Genomic DNA, 20,843 nt, shown 5'->3' on the forward strand with positions numbered 1-20,843 from the left:
GGGAAAATTATCTAAAATTAATTTATTTAGAAAATATTGATTACATACAGATTACTGTAAAGTGGACAACAGTTGCTAACTTCAAGGTCTGAGAGTTAATCAAATTGCATATGACATACAGAGTGAAACATTCCCACGAAGTCTATATGAGCTTCTGGATATCCTAATTTACTCACCAGTTGTCTGTAAGCGAGGTTGCCACAGAAAGCTCCTTGAGCTCTTCGAGCTTCAGTTTCCCTGTTGACAAAGTGGGAAGAATGATTCCTACATCTCAGTGTCATGAGGTTTGCAAGAGATGAGGTAGTTGCTACCTCTATATTAGAAGGCCAGTCAGCCGAGTAGTCCTTAAAAAACTGGAGTGATGAAGGGAGGCCTAGTGACATCGGCAAGTTCGTGGGTGCCTTTGAGCATCTGTAGGAAATTGATTTGTATGCCTGGACTTAGTCTCATAAAATGTCACGTGTGCTGTCTTCTAGAACACACTCCATGCATGCTTCCCAGAGATGTGGGTTAGTGTTGGCTCCAGTTATGGTCTGTGCTTATTTAACCGTTCATTTAATCTCATAGTTCCTAACTAAGAGGAAGTTCCTAACTATTGGAAGAGTCATGCGTGTGTCCCAGAAGCTGCTTGTTTTTGCTGGGTGGTGTGCTGTTACTGGTTTGTACTGGGTCAGGAGAGCTGTATTTTAAGTTATTGTGACTTCTGAAAGCCATTAAAAAACAAACAAAATGGTGGCTTGATAGTTATTGGCCATGTTACCGTATGCCCACGGATATCTACACCATAGAAATCTGCAGAAGCTACCAATTGGGGCTGCCTGCTCTACTACCCGTCCCGGCCAAGAGCCAGCTGTGAAGCTTCTATCCATGTCAGCTTAGCCACGCTTTCTAACTTCCACGCATGCATCCACGTCCTTGTGAGATGAACATCCATTTCCATTTTGATTCTCACTGGTGCATGCAGGGTTAAGAGTTGCTTTGCTCCCCGCTGAGACTTATGGGCTATAAACACCAGGTGAGGCACACTCTAAGGCCCAAGCACAGCCTTTAGGGAGATGAGGAGGGGAAGGGGACTGGTAGGCCTGCTGTTTGCTTTGAGGAAAACAAAAGGACAATGGAAGATGTGTCTTTCAAAAAGTAAACTTGACACTCTGGGAGGGCAAGGCGGGCAGTTCACCAGGTCAGGAGTTCGAGACCGGCCTGACCAACATAGTGAAACCCCCGTCTCTAGTAAAAATACAAAAAAATTAGCCGGCGTGGTGGGGCGTGCCTGTAATCCCAGCTACTCAGGAGGCTGAGGCAGGAGAGTCGCTTGAACCCTGGAGGTGGATGATGCAGTGAGCTGAGATCGCCCCATTGCACTCCAGTCTGGGCAACGGAGCAACACTGTGTCTTAAAAAAAAAAAAAAAAAAAGGTAAACTTGAGACAGCTAAAATGTACTCTACCCAGTCATCCTGAGGGCATCCCTCCAGGCTCACTTTTCTTCCAAATCACAAACTTCCTTTCTTCCTACCTCCAACTAGACTCCACGCTTATCCTTCCCTTTCCAGGATTTTAATGGCCAGAACCCTACAGTGCTCTTCCATTTACACATAGCCTTGCTCAGTCCAACCTCCTTCCCAGTCACCCAGCGGTGTGCCAGTACTGCTGCAGCCCTGGGGTCCAAACCCCAGCTCCTGCTGCTGCCTGGGGCCCAGCTCCATCATCACTGACGACTGTTGTGGGTGGGGCAGGTGGAGGTCATAGTGGGCAGCGGATACTATGCAGACCCGGCAGTGAAAGCCACCTTCCCATCCTCTCTACAGTTGTCAGTGAACAATGGCCAGGAAGCAGTCAACAGAACGCCAGTGTGAGCTTTGAGAAGTAGGGAGGAGTCAGGGCATGGAGGATCACTTGACATCATTTAAAAGACTGTGGATTTTGTCTGGAAAACAAAGAAGAACCGGGCAAAATTCTTTGAGGGACTAGATTTGTGTTTCAGAAATGTATTTCTGAGTTTATAACAGGATTGCTTTGATGCAAGCACAGTGAACAGGCTGCATCCAGAGGTGATGGGAGGGAAATGTTGATGGTAGCAACAAAAGAAACAGAAAATGAGGGTTAGGAGTTATAACCTACATCCGTGAAGATGAAGGAGAGGAGCTGAATTTTTTTGTTTTTGGTGGGACTACCGAAGTCATTCTTGGAATTTAAGTTGATTTTCCAAGTACCAAAAGCTTTGTTGCAAAATAGTTGATTATCCATCTATGAATAAAAGGGACTTTGATTTTCTCTTAGTCACTGCAGTATTTTACCTTCTGCTTAATTACAACAGATCAGGCACACCCTCGAAGCCACCGTTACAAAAGTGAAAGGTACATGCAGTCCAGAGTTGAAAACTTACGAACAGTAAGAAACTTTACATACATGGTACAGCTTTAGTAGGAGCTGGTATCCAATTAATTATCTTATTAATTTCCATGTTAGCCTTATGAGACAGGGACAAAATAGGTATCATTACCTTCATTTCACAGATGAGAAAACTAACGCTAAGGCAGGCAAGCTAAATAATTTCTACTTTCTTAGCATTTCCGAAATGGATGCAGTGGTTCTTTCTCGGGGAAACCCAAGGGAAAGGGAAATGTAATTGACTCAGCCTTGCAGCAGTCACTTAGGAAAATCACAAACTAAAATAAATGGAAAAGATAAACAGTGTCACTTGTTCTAATTAATCCCATAGCTAGTTTACAAAAGCCATGTGGACTGCAGAAGTAGGCTTTCTGGTTAACCTCTCTCCACCTGTGCAGCAAAAGCCACTATGACATCAGCCACAAGGCAATGGAAGATGCAGACCTGCTGAATGCATGAAAGGCCCCCATGCTGGAGGCATTTGTTTGTATTCATGAGCAATCATATATATGTATCCTATATAATTACATAATAAATGTATGTCTGTATGTGTGAACATACACATGCATATAGTTTTATGTAACTATACACACTGTGGTATAATGATATTTTATGTAACAAATATCACCTCATGTGACTACATTAACATGATCATATCATATATTAAGATGGGAAAGATTATTTTATTCTATTATATTCTATTATATTCAATATTCTATTATATTAAAAGATTAATCTTTTCCCCATACTTTACACCAGCCTCCTCATTCGATTCTCCTTTTTTTCCTCCACTAAAAGACCACTTCCTTGTTAGTAAACTCAAATTCATAGCCTCCATAGAACCTATATTTGTCTCCATATAACCTCCATATTCGTCTATATTTTTCTCTGTACTCATATTATCTTTTGTAGACACACATGCATAGAAATGTTTATTCTGCTCAAAATTTGTTTATTCCACAAAAGACATCTTATACAGACTGAAAACAAATTTTGCAGAAATCTTCCAAGTCCATTGACATGACTCCAATTCATTTGTTGATATTTTTTTTTAGCATTCCATGCTATAGATATGCAAGAGTTTATTCCAGACATTCCCTACTGATGGGCAGTCCCTTTGTGAATGCTTTTTAATTCTATAGGACAGCTCCTAGAGTTGTAGTTGCTGCATCAAAAAGAATATATGTTTCTAAGTTTAGAGTCTTATAAACTGTTTCTAAAACGTTGTCAGATTACTCCAGCAATGTGAGGGTGCCCTACCCTCACCTATCTGCTATCAATAAGTATAATTTTTCCTTTTTGTTTAAAAAAGTTGGCAGACTCATAAATGTAAAGAAATCGTCATTGATGCATCAATTTTCACTTCCCTCATCACTGCTACATCTGAGAATCTCTTCACGTATCTGCCGGCCATTTGGATTTGCTCCTGTGTAAATGGTCTCTTCTAATCCTTTGCCCATTTTTTTCACTTACATTGTTTGTTCTCTTTTTGCAAATGTGTAAAAGATATTTGTCTATTATTAATAATCGACATCTGTCCTCATTGAAAATACTTCTCCAAGTAGTTTTGTTATGTTTTGTGCTTATGGTGCATAAGAGATGCTTATGGCATCTCTCATGATAAATAATTAAAATTTTCAAGTCAATTCCGGTAGGTTCATATCTATGTTGCCATGATAATGTCTATCGAGGTTCCAGGATTTCCTTTTTTTTTTTTTTTGTTTTTTACATTTAAGACTTTAATCCATTTGGAATTTGTATTTGGCCATGATGTAAGAAGGGGGTCCAGTTTTATATTCCTCCAGATGGATAACCAGCTGTGTCTGTACCATTTATTAAACAATCCATTCCTTACCACTGGATTAAAATGCCATCATTGCCATTTATCACATTCTCACAACCAATGTGGTCTTTTACTTTATTCCGTTTTCTAGTCCATTGATGTGTCTATGTGTTCCTAGACTAAACCATAGCCATATAATATCAGTAGCTCTGTAGTACTGATTTGCTATACTAGCAATTCAAAATTCAAAGGTCATTTCAAAATGTCCTCATTGATTCTCCAGGATTTATACTTTCATGAAATCTTTCCAGCACTTTTATTCAATCCCTGCATATATTATTGACATTCTAATTGGAACTTTATCACACTTATGTTTTTTTTTTTTTTTTGGAAGCTTGATATATTGATATGTATTATCTAATTACCTATCATGATATGAACCTTATAATCCACTTTTCAGACCTTATTTAATAGTGTATCTTTGGCCATCTGTAGCCTCAGCAGCTGCGAGATGCACAAGGCGGAGGAGAAGGCAGAGCAACAAGCTCAGTGTCTTCATGATTCTCCGCCTGGCCTCCTTTCCACGGTCCCTGCTCACCCCTCCATGCCTGTCGTTTGCCTGTTTTGTCTCAAGCTAGTTCCTCTTCTTTCTGTTTCTGTATCATAGTAAGTTCCATTACCTAGAATCTCCTGCCCTCTGTCTTCCTGCTAACTTCATTCAACAGGAGGTTTGAGGACAGAGGCAGGGCAGAGGGAGGACATTTCTTTGTACGTTCTCTCTGTTCCCACCAGCTGCCCCAGAAAAAGTGCTTTCAGGGAGATGCCAACTCCTCCTAATCAGTCTCACCCCAGTTTTAGCTCACTCTGGGCAGCCCTGGCTCTTGAATCCTGCTAGCAGCATTCTTGTCTGAGCCCTCCAACCCTAGAGTACCAGAGGTACCTGCTGCTTGCTAAGCCCATGAAGTCTCACCATTCTCTGTGAAGCTGCTCGGTTCTACTGTCCCTCTGTAACTAATTCTCTGCATTACATTATTTCTGCTTGAAACACCTAGAGTCATTTCCATTTTTCTGTCTGAATCATAACTAACACACCATCCAAACATATTTCTCATCACTGTCTACGTGACATCCAAAATGTCCTTGAAGCACAGTAAAAAAGGGGATTGTTTTGTGTGTGTGTGTGTGGTTTTTTTTTTTTTTTTTTTTTGACGTCTTTGCACCTTTTCTTCCCTAGTTGTAGGAGGTCGGTTCTGAGTGCCCTCTGCAGGTATGCACACGCCTTCCTCTCTACACCCACTACATCATATGTGTGTCTCCAGAAATCGCCTCAATAATATATAATCTCCATACTAGCTGTGGAGCAACTTGAGGGCATGGGTTTTATTTATTCCCAAGGCTGATTTGCTGTGTGGTAGGAGCAGGTGCCCTGTGTACATGCGTGGAAAAAAGAGGATGGAAAGAAGGAAGGAGATAGGGAATGAAGCGTTCTGCGAGGGAGTGAATGTTGTAGCAGTAAGAGAGAACTCCTTCGCATTTCAGAGGGGAAAGGATACATCATGGACCACTAGGGCTAACTGTTATTTGTAGCATCGTAGGGTCATGTGGAATAGGACTTTGATGACTATATGTAGCTTTTGGAAAAATGAAACATGAATTAATGCTAAATCAGTATAAAATGTGATCCTAGTTTTTTTATTTTGATAAAGGCAACAATAATATGTATTTGGACAGCGCTGTGAATTTAAAACATAATCACATATGCAAAAAAATCTAAAAGTCTACAAATGTGTGTTAAAAAATCACCTGCATGAAGTCACGAAATAAGTGAAATTAGGCCCATAATAATAATAATGGGAATACAGTTTGGAAAGCAAGAAATAAAGTTATCTTTATTTATAGTCTATATAAAAAACACAAAAAAGTTACTAGAAATAGTAAGTGAGCTTAGCAAGGTTGCAGGGTAAAAGTTCAGTATATAAAATTAATTGAAATTATACATACGTACAGTGAATAACTGAAAATAAAACCTGAAAATAATAATGTAATTTATAATAGCAATAAAAATGCAAAATACTTAGGGATAAATATAACTAAATATGTGCAAGAACAATATACTGAAACATATAAAATGTTGAAGAAAATTATAAAAAACCTAAGTGAATAAAAACATATTTTACAGTCACGAGTCAGCAGACTTAAGGTTGTTAATACATAATTGACCTATGAACTCAACATAATCACTATCAAATCCCAGTATCATCTTAAACGTGCAGTAACGTGAGGTGTGAGCATACTGCATCACTGAATCTCTCTGCCTCCTGGCTTACTTATCCAGTAGGGACCTGGATTCCCTGGTCCTTTAGTTCTATTTCAGTTCTAAAATTATATTCTAAATCTTATTTTTCTTTCCAATGACAACAACAAAATACTCACACTCTCTCTCTGACTCCCTGTGTTACCCACATTCTATTTAGAAAAGTAGGACATCTATTACAAATTCAGCTGGAAAAATATTACTTGAACCTCTGATGAGATTGAATTGGAACCCTTTCCAAGGGCTATTCCAGAGAGACGAGAAGATAAACAGGTGAGCCGCAGAAGAAGACGGGGCTAATAGAGAGGGACAACTGTTTGATTAGATGCTTAGATTGAAGTTTGGAATGAGCTAAGAGGTCAGAGAAGATAAGTTTTGCGCGTGCACACACACACACACACACACACACACAATGTTGAGGTTTGCTGTGAAGCTTAGGCAATTCAGAGTCTTGTGCAGATTTCAAAATAAAAAATTTTATGGGCATGATTGGGAGGGACAGGGACTCGGGGTGGGGTGGCACACTCGGAGTTATCTGACAATCTAATAAAGATGCAGGGAATTTGTAGTTTCAAGGCACCTCCAGATATCAAATAAGAATAAAGAAATACCTGATAATTGACCCAAGGATGAATTAATTGGCATGTTAGCTGTAATACAATTTTTCACAGCTTGACTCACCAGAAAAATTCCTGCAGTTTTGTTCCCTAGAAATGCAATTGAATTTATACTTTATTAAAGCATTAAATCTCCTGGAAGAGGTTATTTGATAGTTCTTTTTCTTAAGAAGTTTTCTAAATGTGGCCTTCAAGATAGGCAAATTTAAAATTTTGAAACTTGAAATTTGAGGAACATATATGCTAAAAAAATAGCTCATGCCTCGTGATGCTTTGGGCATGCTCACCTCCATTCACGGAAAGGACAAACCTTCCCTGAACGCCTGCTATCTGCCAGGCCACACAGTGGTGCTGGAAGTAAAAGCCTTAGTTACAGGCCTTGCCTTCAAAGATCCCACAGCGCCTCCTGCAGGAGTTACTTTGAGTGCTGTTTGGAGGATACCAGGGAGGCAGGACTAGAAAATGAGTTATTTAAGAGAGAAGGCACTAGAAGTCTCCTTAGAGGACCATATTAGCCCTCCAATGCCCCAGGACCCCTGAGATGTAAAGCTGGTGATGAGGGAGGCCAAGGGAGAAAATGCAACACAGTTCCTTTCAGAATTACAGGATGAGTTTCCCACCTCCATCCCATGTTTTCTTATCTCCTTGCAGTTATCCAAGAGGGATGCGGTCCCTGCACCTCTGCCACTCTTCCCTCTCAGCTGAAGCAGATTGCTTTTGTGAGTAGCATATTTACCCAAAACAGATTCAATCATGAGGTTCACTGCTGATGAGGACGGAAATGTCTCTATTTTCATAAATGTGAATTGGGGATTCTCAGTAGAAGAGGTGTTGGCCAACCGGCATGCTGCTTTCAGGGATATCGGCCGCAGGAAATCAACGCAGGGGGCCGTGGCTCTGGGGAACTCTTGTGGATTCAGAACAGGAGGCTGAGGTTCCTGGGTCTGGGGTGAATGTCCCAACACACTTTTCTTGCCAACCCTAATCCCTAACTAGTTAAGGGCAGATCCCAAGGAATGTTTTCCACTGTGACTCCTCCTTGGCAGTTGAAGATGGAACTGTGATGTTTCCAGTTTCAGCCCTATTCTTTAGAAAGCTTTCTCCTTGAAGTTCATTTCTTCTCAACCAAAGCCCCGGTTCTCTCCCGAAAATGATGAAGGCTTTGGAAAGTCCCTTTCCTTCTCTGGGTGCTTATTTCCCGTTTCTAAGGTGAGGATGGGAGCCTGGGGAATGTGCTCACGCTATGTCTTTGAAACCAACAGCACAAAGGGTTGAGGCTGGATAAGAGTATGGTTAGATAGAAGGTTGGTTATGGTGTCTGTATCCTCCAGAGTTGCAGAAGGAATACATGACATGATCAACACAGCTTTTAATTAAATCGATTTTTAAGGAAAGACACAAATGTGTCACAGATGAATCACAGACTCTATTCCATTTAAGGTAAATTTAAAGACCCAAAGATGCAGGCGGAGCTAAGGAAATAATAGACGGCAAAACAACCAGAGAGTAGTGACAGTGGGAAGCTGTTCCTACTCTTGGTCTGAAGGGAGGATAGAAGGGTGATGTCACCAGCACTGGTGACAGTTTGTTAGAGAAACTGCCCAGAGAAACCTTGAGGGAACATGTGGATACACAGATTCCCCCTGCTTTCTGCTATCTGCTCATCTCCCATGGGCTCCTCCCATCTTCGCATCTGCGGTGCTATATCTTGTTATCTACAACCAACCAAAAGCTGGAAGGCAAGGGGGTGCACCTGAGGCAGTTCATGGAGAACAGCCTCTCTGGACAAAAAACAAGATGGGGAAGGTTCAGGTCTATCCGAGAGGCAATGAAAGCATCACCAGCACAGTAGGATGACTGCTGGAAGAAATCAGCCCTGAGGTACCACTGCTCAAATGCAATAGAAGTCTATTTCTTCCTCAGATAATTGTCCAGAATGGGTTTTCCTGGTTGGTGGGTGCCTCTGCTCCACTCAGGAACTCGGGGACTCAGGACGGCTCCAGCTGGTGACTTCCCCTCCTCCTGGGGCATCGTCCGTGTTGGCATCCCATCTTCAGAAGGGAAAAAGGGCATAAAGACACATCTGTGTCAGGTTTCTTAGGAGCCATGCCTGAAATTGGCAAGAATCATTCACATTCACATTTGTTTAAAGACAATTTGGTTACACATTCACATCGCACTACAAGGGATTCAGTACAATGACGAGGAGTTTTGTGCCCCTGAAAGGGAAAGCAGAATTCCGTTAACACGTAGCATCTGGGAGAGAATTCTGCAGAATCCAGAATTCTAAGTTTTCTAGAATATCATTTCTCTAGCATCTTGGAGCAGGAACTCTGCGAGTGAAGTTCAGTATCACTGAACCCCACCTTCACCCCAATATAGTAAGAGGAAAACCTGTAGTAAGAGAAAAATCACTCTAAAGTGATTTTAGGCTAAAGCCCCTGACACGTGTGAGCGACATTCTCAGTGATGTCTCCACTCTGCAGTGACACACTCACACTCATGTTTATCTCACTCCTGCCTCCGTCAGGGTTCATGTCTTCCTTTCTCCTCACTGTGGTCCTGTGGGTTAGTTCTGTATTGAGCATCACAAGTTAACTTCACCCATAATCTATTCCAGCCACAGGGACCCCAGCTGCCACAATCCAGTGTCCCCCTGGATAAGCATCAAGTCTTGGGACTGAATACAGGTTGTAATTTCCTCCAGTTCACAATCGAAAAAAAGAACTGCAGATGTAAAGATTTCTGCACAAAGCCCTCATTCTGTGTCAGGTATCACATAACCAGTCTCCTTAAGTATCCAACCTTGAGAGATCGATAAGCATTGACCTGATGACGCATTATCCCTTGAAACCGTCATAGATGTTTTTGATATGTGCTTTTTGTTGTTGCTCAATAATTTATTTGAATGAGCGCCCATTTATTTTCAGAAAATTACTTTTGGCTTCATGAAAGACCATGAAGAACAGCAACAAGCCATACTAGTCCTTGTTCACGCGTCTGGTTGTGTTTTTCCCAGTGTTCTCTACCGTGAGTCTCAGACCATCACAGAAGCTGCGATATTAGCACGGGAATAACCATCAGACCAGACCACAAAGACAACAGTTGGGTTTCAGTGCATGATATTCTCTCTACGTTAGCCATAATGATTTGAACTAGCGCATACCCTTGTCATTCATAAGAAATGTTCTACGATATTCTAAATTCCCTAAATTTGCATAAATTGTGGCATGCAATTCCAACCTCAGTTGCAGTAAATATAACTGGAAAATGTCGTTGAACCCTATAGACCCTAAATTGTTTTATAAATATAGAACCAAAGTAATTTATTAAGCTATTTTCTGGCTAAGAAGCAGCATTTTGTATTCACTGGCACTACAAGCATTAACAGTTGGATTTCACTTCAGGGTCATTTTCTGCAAAGAAATCAAGTCTTCATACTTTCACCACAATTTGTGCTTAAGCAGTGAGGAGGATGAAAGCTGCACAATCCCAATGAGAGGCTAGCTCAGCAGCTCTCAACTGGCATCAGTCTCCCAGCCCTGAGCAAAAGTATAGATTGTTCCAAGGATCCAGATCTTTGGGCAGGCCCAGCCCCAATATTTTGCCCAATTCACTCTGTGTGGGTGCTAGTGTTCTCTGAAAAGCGATTTTTAGCTCCCATTGTAAGTCATGAGCCTTGTCTGGATCCACACGAGGTCCTGTGCCTTTCTGTATCAGGAATTTTACCACATGTGTCTATTTATACATCTGAGTCTTGCTATACACTTTTAGCTCCTTGACCAGGCACTGTGACTCAGAAATTACACAGCCATTGGATACTTTCCTGGAAGAATATCCTTGAGAATTCTGTAGAGATATTTTGTCAACTTTCGCAGTATCAAGCAGCAGGTGCCAGAGCTGAGATTTGCTCCTGGACTGATTCCAAGCTGCAGACTGATCAATGCATCTTCAAACCAAAAGGAAGAGGGTTTCATGACCCTCTGAGGATGGGCATGCGGTTTCCACCTAAACTTAGGATGGTTGTAGGATGTCATTTCTCTCAGGGGCTGTGCAAATTCAATCTCAAGAAATTGTTGGATCCTTTTGGGCTACAAGCAGCAATAAGGCACTGTATCGGCCATGGAGTGGCTGGACCTAATGAAAATCCTATTTCATATTTAGGCAAAATAATTTCTACATGACTTTTCCTATCTTCTTTCTCCAACATCTGCTATCACCTCATACTGCTCCAGTTGTGTTTCTGGATTCACTCCACAATTCTCACTTCTTTCAGCATTATTTGCTGGCAAGTGTTAAACAGCCAGTATGGGCCAGAGGAGAGGAGGGAGCCTAAATTTGCAGTGTTTGCTGACTTGGAGCTAAAATATTTGTCCAAGCATTTCAAGGACAAGAGCACAAGCGTGGAAGGTGGATCAAAATTATGTGAAGAGACAAACATCAAGATTACAGAAAGAAATGCCAATAACATTAGCTATGAGCGATAGAATAGAAGATGAGACTGCGGTAACTGGAGAAGGCATTAGTGGTGGGCTCAGTGTGCTACGGTCAGAGCAAGGAAGGAGGGGCGTGGCTGGACACGGTACTTCTACTCCTGTGGCCTAAGCTTGTGTTGCCTTCTGATAGTGGCTTCCTGAACCTGCTAGTTTATGTTCAGGCAAAGCCACTGCTGATAAAGAAAATATAGTCAATGAAGACAATCCATGGTGGTGAGATGTACACATTTTTGGAAGAACTTTTTTATTTTGATTTAAAACAAGCAAACAAAAACAAACACCAGTCACATCAAAAGCAGGTCTGTGCATTTTGCACTGGGGAGGAAAAAAAAATCCCAATCCCGAATATAGTTTTCTAAAACTTACTCTTCATGGAACCTTCAGGATGTTCCTTTCTCAAGAAACAAAACAAAACAAAACATTAAGCTTCACTAAGACTAAAAACCAAAACACGAGGAGAAATGCAAGTGTCAAGTTGAAGAAAGCACCTTTAGGAAATTTGTGAAATGAAGCAACTAATTACTGTTTCCCTCTGGGCAGAGTTTATAATAGCACAGAAAAAAGTGGCCAAATGTTATGTGGAAATGCTTATAAATAACTCAGGACTTCACAGACTCTGTGACCTTAGGAATGCGTTACCACCTGTGATATATGCCCCTGGGACAAATGTCTTGTGGTCAGGCGTGGGCAGATAAGTGCTGGGAAGACAGTCCCTCATGTGCACAGCCCAAGAATTGCACCAAATTGTGTGGTCTAAAATCTCATTATCTATACTTCTGTTTAGAAGTTTGATTGCCAAGAACCTTCCCTTAAGTACTCCAGGAGGAACTTTTCATTGACACTATTGTTAGGGAACACCCTAGCACACTGGTTCTCTACCATGAATGCACATTTTGAATCTCCCGGCGAGCTATGCAGAAAAGTCCAGTGGGCATCTGGACTTCCTCCTCAAGATTTCTGATAAAGCTGGGAAGTCCTAATAGGTCTTGGGTAAAAACTGGACAAGGACGGTTTTTGAAAGCCAAATGGGATGGAGCTGTTGAAAAGCAGAGTATCATAGGATCAGTTCCTCTGGAATAACTTATGAACAACGTTTTGCATTCTCCAGCATTGATGTGATTTTAAAATCAGGGTTAGTGTGACACCAGCTGAAGCAAGAGAATATTTATATTGTGGCCACATGAGGGACCCCCACGTCACAATTCTCTGCTGACAACTGCGTATTACAATAATTCGCCTTCCTAAATGCTCTGCATTCTCTACTTTCACAATCACAGGTGAGACGAGGGATATCAGATTGGTTTCACTTGTCATGTCATCCCTAATAGATGGGTGGTGATTGCCTGAGTGCTGTGTTGCAAAACAATCAGAGGCTGCATCTGACAACAGCAGTAAAAGCTACCTGATCAATTAGTGATGTCTGCCATGGGTGCTTGGAATGAGGAATGGCAATGCACAGGACAGACTTTGCTAGCTTTGCATAACTCAACAGAAGCAGAGCACTGTCTTCAGGTGACCTTATGCATCTCCACGTGTATATTACAGAGAGTGCCCTCTCCCGTCAGAATAGTAGGATGTGTTAGGTTTACTTAAATAACTAGTCAATACCTTAGGAGGTCTTTTAAGCTTAGTATTGGACACGTTTTTTTGCTTTTTGTTTGTTTGTTTTCTCTGCCTTTCCTAAAACACAATGGGCATAGACAGCACTGATTGTTTAAGAGGCTTATAGTTTCACTAGAGAAAGTCTATATGCAAGCGATGACTAATAAGCACAGTGTTATTTATTGTGACAGAATTGTGTGCTGATATAGTAAAGACGATAAAGAGAGTAAATTCTTAATGGCGTGGTCTGAGGAACAAACACTAATTCTATAGTCCACCAGATACCGCTTTGACCAAGTGGATATTGGAGGCAAATGGGTGAATTCACCTTCTGAGCAGGGCTGGTTTCTCTCACAAATGATCACAACACAACACAGCACAACCCAACACAGCACAACATCAGCCTCATCAGCCTATTATTCTTTAATCAATTCAACGGTAATTTGTCCAACTTCTCATTAAATTTCTTTTCTCCTAGGCAAGTGTTCCAGCTTCTTAGCTTTATATAAAGAACAAGGATCCAGGCATCCGACAGACCTGTCAGACCTCAGCTCTGCCACTTAACTTTGTGGCCTCCAGATAGTCTCTGATGCCTACAAATCCCTGTTGCCACCTACAAGGTGGATATAACAAAACCTCCCTTGCAGGAATATTTTAAGATTTAAGAAGATATGTCAACATATCTGGTGCCTAATAGGGTTTCATTAAATGGCAAGATATTATTTCCTCAATTATAAAGTGACATTGATTTTAAGATGTACTCTTGGATTAATAGAAAGTTTCTGGAGCGGGCGGAAACATCCCTTCCTTATAATGTACATCTCATTGTAATGTGAGTCTGAATTTTACCGACTGTAACACGTGAAGTGCGTGTGAGCCTAGCTGCAGCGGTATGTTGCCAGATCCAGCAGGTACAGCCAGAACAAGCAGAGGAGCAGCAGCAAATGGTCCTCCAGAGCCCACCATGTGCCAGGAACCGCCATCAAACATTTAATTCTCGCAGGAACCCAACCAGGTTGGTCATATTAGCCACACATGTTACAGACAAGGTCACTGAGGCACTACTATGAGAGTAAACTGGCTAAGCCCTCACAGCCAGAACGTGGCAGAGCCTGAATTTCAGCCGGGTGTCCTGGCTCTCAAAGCCACACCCTCAGCACCGTGCTGGGCTCCCCAGGGCTGCCTGCCAGAGGGTGTCCAGACCTGTTAGTGGAGGAACCCTGAAGACTGGCAGGGAGGGCACATGAAAGCAGAATCAAGAGGGAAGCTGACTCACCATTGAGAGAGGCTGCCTGCAGGCCACGGGAAGTACCTACAAGGCAGCTGGACACTGAGGCTGGAAGCCTAGGGAGTCAGAAGACAGGAGGCAGGAGTGAGGCGCATGAGGAAAAGCAGTTCTGGGAAAACGCAGGACACCAGCCACACGTGCAGGTCATGGGGTCTGATGCTTTCTGTCAAGAGGGAAGTGGACACGGGTGGGCTGACATTTTCCTTCTTGGAACAGGCTTTGAATCTGGTTCCCTGTTTCTTCTGAGGCCATGCCCGCATACCTCAAGACCAAGAGAACAGTTGGAGTATGTTATGGGTTAAACTGCATCCCCTCCCAAAATTCATATACTGAAGTCCTGACCCCAAGTACCTCAGGAAAAAATCCTGCTGACACCTTAACTTCACATGTCTGGCCTCCAGAATTGTGAGAGAATGTTGTGTAAGCTGCCCAGTTTGTGTTATTTTGTTAGTAATCCGGGATATATTATGAACACCTGGTTATCCATAGGCTGATTAGTCCATTTGGCATATTTGAAAGACGGAAGTATCTTCCAGAGTCTATGTATTTCATATATGACAATTTGTTTTTTAAAAAAAGCACATTGTGAAAATGTGTGTATTGGCATATTCTTGTATTTTCCATGTCAGAATTCATTTATACACTTACTTCTACACCAACAACTAGAGATATGACTTTGGACATTGGTATCAACAAAGGAACATTGTGTAAACATACACCTGCTCATTGTTCTCTGTGAACTTACTCCAGAGATTAACAGGGTCATCATGATGAACTGTTATAGAAGCCAGAACATGTAGACAGGGGGTCAATATATTTTGTTAAAGGTAACAATATAGTTACATAACCAGGGGCTATGAGAACACCAGAACAGTATAACTAACCCAGCCAGTAGGCTGGGAGCAGGCAGAGGGACTTGAGGAGAGCTTCCCAAAAGAGCTGGCTCCTGAGAGGAGCAGTATGCTATGCACCTCAAAATTTAGTTTAACAGATATTCATAGACTATCTTTCCTCCTTCTTTTCTTCTTAGCAAAATGAACCTTCCCACACCTAAGTATGCATCACCATCACCTGAAGGACTTGTAGAACCATGAACTCCTGGGCCCCACCTCAGCATGTCTGATTTGGCACATCTGGAGTGGCCCCAAGAATCTGCATTTCTAGCAGTGCTGGTGCTGCAAGTCCAAGGCCCTCACCCTGAGATCCACTCAGTAAACATTTATGAGCATCAACCTGAAACCAGGTATCTGTCCTCAGGGATGCGGAATGAATAAAACATAGTTCTGCCTTCATGAGAATAATGGATATCAAATCAATCAACCCCTTTATAATGCAGTAGCATTCTCGAATCTCTGTTGCTTCATGGAAATAAATAAAATACGCAGTGCATGATAAGAGCTATTTCTCCAACACCATCGTCCATGCCTACAGAGGAAGGGTTTTTCAGAAATGATGATGTCACACATCTATTCTCTTACCCTCTATTTTGACACTTTAGTGGTGTAGTCTGGTGAAAACAAAGTCTGGCCTGCAAAGGAAAGAATTTATAGATGTGGAAGTTTGGATCGACAGATCTTGCTAACATAAACACGCTGGAACTTTCCTTTTCTCCCCACTTCCCTTTATTGAAAGGCAGTATTTACAGTGAGTAGCATGGGTCTGCCTCTTAGATACCCACAAAGCAGCAAAGAATGATCTGATGTGCTTTCTTGAAGGCCGTCAGGATTGGATAATCAGTTCTTTATCCCCTGTGACACATGTCGAAAAGACATGAGAACCAGATGAACACAGCAGTGAACTCTATCAGAAAGACACCAAGTCAATGAAGGAACAAAAGCAATGATCTGACAGGAAGAATCCTGTTTTTTTGTTGTTGTTGTTGCTCGTGAGCTGCACTGTCAAATATTTGTATTTGTGCTGGTTGTGTCTTGAAAAGGTCTTGGGGCCAGCTGTGTAAGAATGCATGCACTTGACCAAAACAAAACTCAATAACAACTGAACAAGTGTTTCTCTTATTTCGAAGGCCAAGCGCTTGGCTTTAGAAGGAAAAGGGAGTCCTGTGAATTACTTCCCCTCGAGCACTATTTGTCTGTCCCCATAATATGCTACTTCTGCCTGATGTGGGCAGGCCTATTGTCTATCATTAAGAAATCAGCTGTTTTTTAGGAGAATGACTAGGTGGATATAAGCAGGCACCTCAAATCTAGGTGTCTGGTCATTTCGGTAGTGCTCACATAAACAGTTTAGGAATTCATAAGTATGTTATTCATAAGACACTCTCTTGTAGGTAGTTAAAATGTTTGGTGCTGTAGGAATAAAGAAAATCAAGAGCTTTCACCAACTCCCTTGCCCCGATACATTTGAGAGATACTTTATTGTTAAAAGAGAAAAGGCTTGTTGTCTGCCTGGCCAGTTTGAATTAACGTGGTGATTGATTTTTTTTAATGAAATTTATATTGAACGTGGAAGAAAATAGATTTACTTAAAAGCACACGCACAAGGATGCATCTGAATTTGTACTGTTAGTATTTTCACTCCACTGCTGTGGTTGCTCCTTATTGCTCCATTTTAGATTCAGTTCCCTCCATTCCGAATATATTTATGAAACATTTTCTAGGTGCCAGACACATAGACACTAGGAAGATGAACATCCGGGTCCTTGATTTTAAGATGTGCACAGATCTGTTTTCCAACTTAATGATCTAATTTCCATTACTATCATTCACAAATAACGTTCATACACATAGTTCTACCTTTTGTTAAACATCTCCAACTTATAAAGGATCTCATTTGTACAACCCTGTTTATCCTTCCAGTCCATAAGCACAGGAGGGATGCTTGCCCTGGATCCCTTGCCCATTCATTCTCAGCGGCTGCTTCTGTCCTTTCTAGGGCTCTCTGGTTCAAAGGTGCACATCTTAGATTTAGGGATTCACTTAGATTACTCTCATGCTAACAGTCTGGAATTCCCATGAAATAGTTCAAGAAAAAATTGATAAATTGTATTATGTAGAAAAATTTCTGTGTGCATGTATAAACATAAGCAAAGTGAAAAAGACAGAGGACATACTGGGAAAAATGTTTTCAACTTATATGGAATATAAAAAGCTAGCTCCCAAATATGTATTTTTAAAACCCTGTTGAAAATAACAAAAAGGATAAAAATACCTATAGCAAGAAATGGGAGAATGGCACTGATAGACAATTTACCATCAAGATATACAAATGCTTTACATCTATGAAGTGTTCAGCCTCACACATGCCAATTATAACTGCACTGACGTGCCATCTCTTAGCTATCAGATGGGAAGTACTCAGAGGCTCAATAAATATTCTGTTTGAGACTTGGTGTAGAAATTGTTATTCTCCTACATTTCTGATAGGAGTGCAAGAGGAAAGCATCCTAAGGAGGAGGATTTGGTGGGACTTAACAAGACCATGATGCATTGAGCCTTTGGCCCAGCAATGTCACTTCTAGGACTCCATCTTGAAAATACACCTCCAGAAATGCAAAGCATCATAGGCAGAAGATCATTCACTGTGGCTTCATATGTAATAGCAAAATATTACAAAAAATAAAAATGCCTATTTGTAGAAGACTGGTTAAATAAATTATGATATATCAGCACTGTTCTTTACAAAAGGAATGAGGAGTATCTGTATTAACTGATCTGTAGTGACTTTGAGGATATAATATTTAAATTAAAAACTAAGATAGCACTATACACATATATTCATATATATACCTCTGCAGCTTTTGTTCAAAGAAAGGGATTTTTTTTTCAAAAATAAATACAAAAGAATAAAAGATAAAATACTGGAATGGTTCCCCAAGAAATGGGAAAATACTGGGCTGGGCATGGTTGCTCAAGCCTGTAATTCCAGCACTTTGGGAGGCTGAGGTGGGCGGATCACAGGGTCAGGAGATCGAGACCATCCTGGCTAACACGGTGAAACCCCGTCTCTTCTAAAAATACAAAAAAATTATCCAGGCATGGTGGTGGGCGCCTGTAGTCCCAGCTACTCAGGAGGCTGAGGCAGGAGAATGGCGTGAACCTGGGAGGCAGAGCTTGCAATGAGCCGAGATCGCGTCACTGCACTCCAGCCTGGGCAACAGGGCGAGACTCCGTCTCAAAAATAATAAATAAATAAACAAATAAAAATAAATAAATAAAAATAAAAAAAGAAATGGGAAAATACTGAAATGGTTCCCTAAGATTAGTGGGGTTGGTTTAGAGGAGATAGAAATTGGGTGGTATAGACATATATCATTGTACACACTTTTAAAAATTAACTTATTGTTTTTATTTTCTATTTTTTGAGACAGAGTCTCGTTCTGTCGCCCAGGCTGAAGTGCAATGGCGCGATCTCGGCTCACTGCAACCTCTACCTCCCTGGTTCAAGCAGTTCTCCTGCCTCAGCCTCCCCAGTAGCTGGGATTACAGGCACTCACCACCAGGCTCAATTACCTTTTGTTTTTAGTAGAGATGGGGTTTCACCACGTTGGCCAGGCTGCTCTCAAAATCCTGACCTCAAATATGTATACTTTTATAGTTTTGACTTTTGAATGACATTAGACTATTTCATTTAAAAGTGAAGAAACACAAACAAGAAGATCCCTTATTAAAGACAAAAATGAATTAACCATGTATCAAATTGATAGCATTAGTACATAATAAAAATGAATTTGTGTTAATTTTTAGAAAATCATGCCTACTGTCCACTCTTAGCAGGATATAGTCAAAGGACCAAAAAGAACTGCTGAACCGCATAATTGCTTCAGTATATAATACTTTATTATATTTAGTATAATTTAGTCTTTAATACTTTATTATTATATACTAAATAAAAGTTTTTATTTTGTATATATGTTGAAAACTTTAGTATATACTATGTTGTTAGCAGCAGTCATGATGGAGTAGTTCTCAAACTAGTGATTTTTGTGCATTGTAGGATTGGATGATGGATGGATGGATGGATAGATAGATGAATGACTAAAATGGATAGAATGATAGAGGCCTGGGATCTGAATTTCAGCCCCAGAGGGTGGGGGAGATGCTGGGCGGAGCCGGACCAGGGAAGCCCACCCTTGGATGCCCCAGTGGGATACAAACACCAGCCCCTGGTAAAACACCCAACCTCCGTATGAGGTGAGGGGCTGTCCTGGTGCCAGAGCCTGGAAGACAGGGAGGTGAGCTGCATCCCTGTCTCACTCAATCCTGGTGCTGGCATACTCGTTTTGGTGACACTGCTGTTTATTTCCAGGCTACAATGCAGCCCAGAGCCTTAGGAGACACCTGCCCCATGGCTCAACACTAAACCGTGCTGTCTCTACATGGTTGTGGTGGGAAGTCTCTCCTTCACCCCCAAACACAGCTCGCAGTCTCTCCTGCTGTCCGCGGCAGGGATGCTGCTGCTCCTTGCAGAGAGGGAGAGGATCCACTTTTTATGCAAGCCCAGCCACAAGGCCACGTGGCCAGCCAGGTCGCCCCTCACAGCCAAGTACAGGCTGCCCTCCAGTTCGCCAGAGCCAGCTTCCCGTGAACACAGCAAGGCCACGTCTGCAGCAGTGGGCAGAGGGAAGAAGCCCCGCTCTCTATGCCTGGGCTCCAGCACCGAGGCTGCTAGGTCGGTGGAATGGGTGATAGGTAGATAAAAGGCAGATAGATGGATGTGGATGGAATTTGCTGCATGCCCATGTTCTCCCGGTGGAAGAAAGGAGATTCAAATTCGGAACAAAGGTTGGAAATGGAAGTATCAGTAGGAAATCCACTGAAAAGAGCCTAGTAGAAACTCCAGTAGCAATGAGCACACCTAACATTCAAATCTTGATTGAAATAACAAGCTAAAAAGAACCAGGTGCCTTGAAGAAAATGCTGATTCCAAGTTACGGGAAGGAAAAATACATGGTAACTCTAGAACATATCGGTGTGCATGCAAGTAAATCACAAGATTCATCAAATTCAGACAATTTAAGAAGAAGGATAATTATATTAATGAATTACAAAAATATAAAACAAAAATGTGAGTCCACACAGATAGTAAAGGGGAAAAAAGTAGAAGGGATTCTGTACAGAATGATAACCAACTAGTATAGAAAGAATGATGGAATTACATAATCACCAATTTAAACCTCCACTACCATCATTGATTAGAGCAACGATCACCAAATGATACTAAACGACCAGATAAAAGTTTTTTGGGCCGAAGGAACCTCTTCAATGAGATACCTAGTAGATACTACCTTCTCCAAGTGAGCAAAGTAACAATACCAATGACGCATCTAACAAGTTGTGTGCCTTCTAGTATGCTGCTGTGGGAAGCGCATAACCCGCCATCAACAAAGTTTAACCT

The 20,843-nt window shown here is 41.5% G+C and overlaps 1 long non-coding RNA gene across 1 annotated transcript in view; it reads right to left on the reverse strand.

Annotated features, from left to right (window-relative positions):
- Positions 1-237, reverse strand: part of LOC139356950 (uncharacterized) — a 119,216-nt gene extending 118,979 nt beyond the window's left edge. The window contains exon 1 of the long non-coding RNA XR_011609493.1: positions 177-237. This is a non-coding gene — a long non-coding RNA (uncharacterized lncRNA). The remainder of the gene's footprint in view (positions 1-176) is intronic.
- Positions 238-20,843: the final 20,606 nt, after the last annotated feature.

Source organism: Macaca nemestrina, chromosome 11 (genome assembly GCF_043159975.1).
Source record: "Macaca nemestrina isolate mMacNem1 chromosome 11, mMacNem.hap1, whole genome shotgun sequence".
NCBI classification, from domain to species: Eukaryota; Metazoa; Chordata; class Mammalia; order Primates; family Cercopithecidae; genus Macaca; species Macaca nemestrina.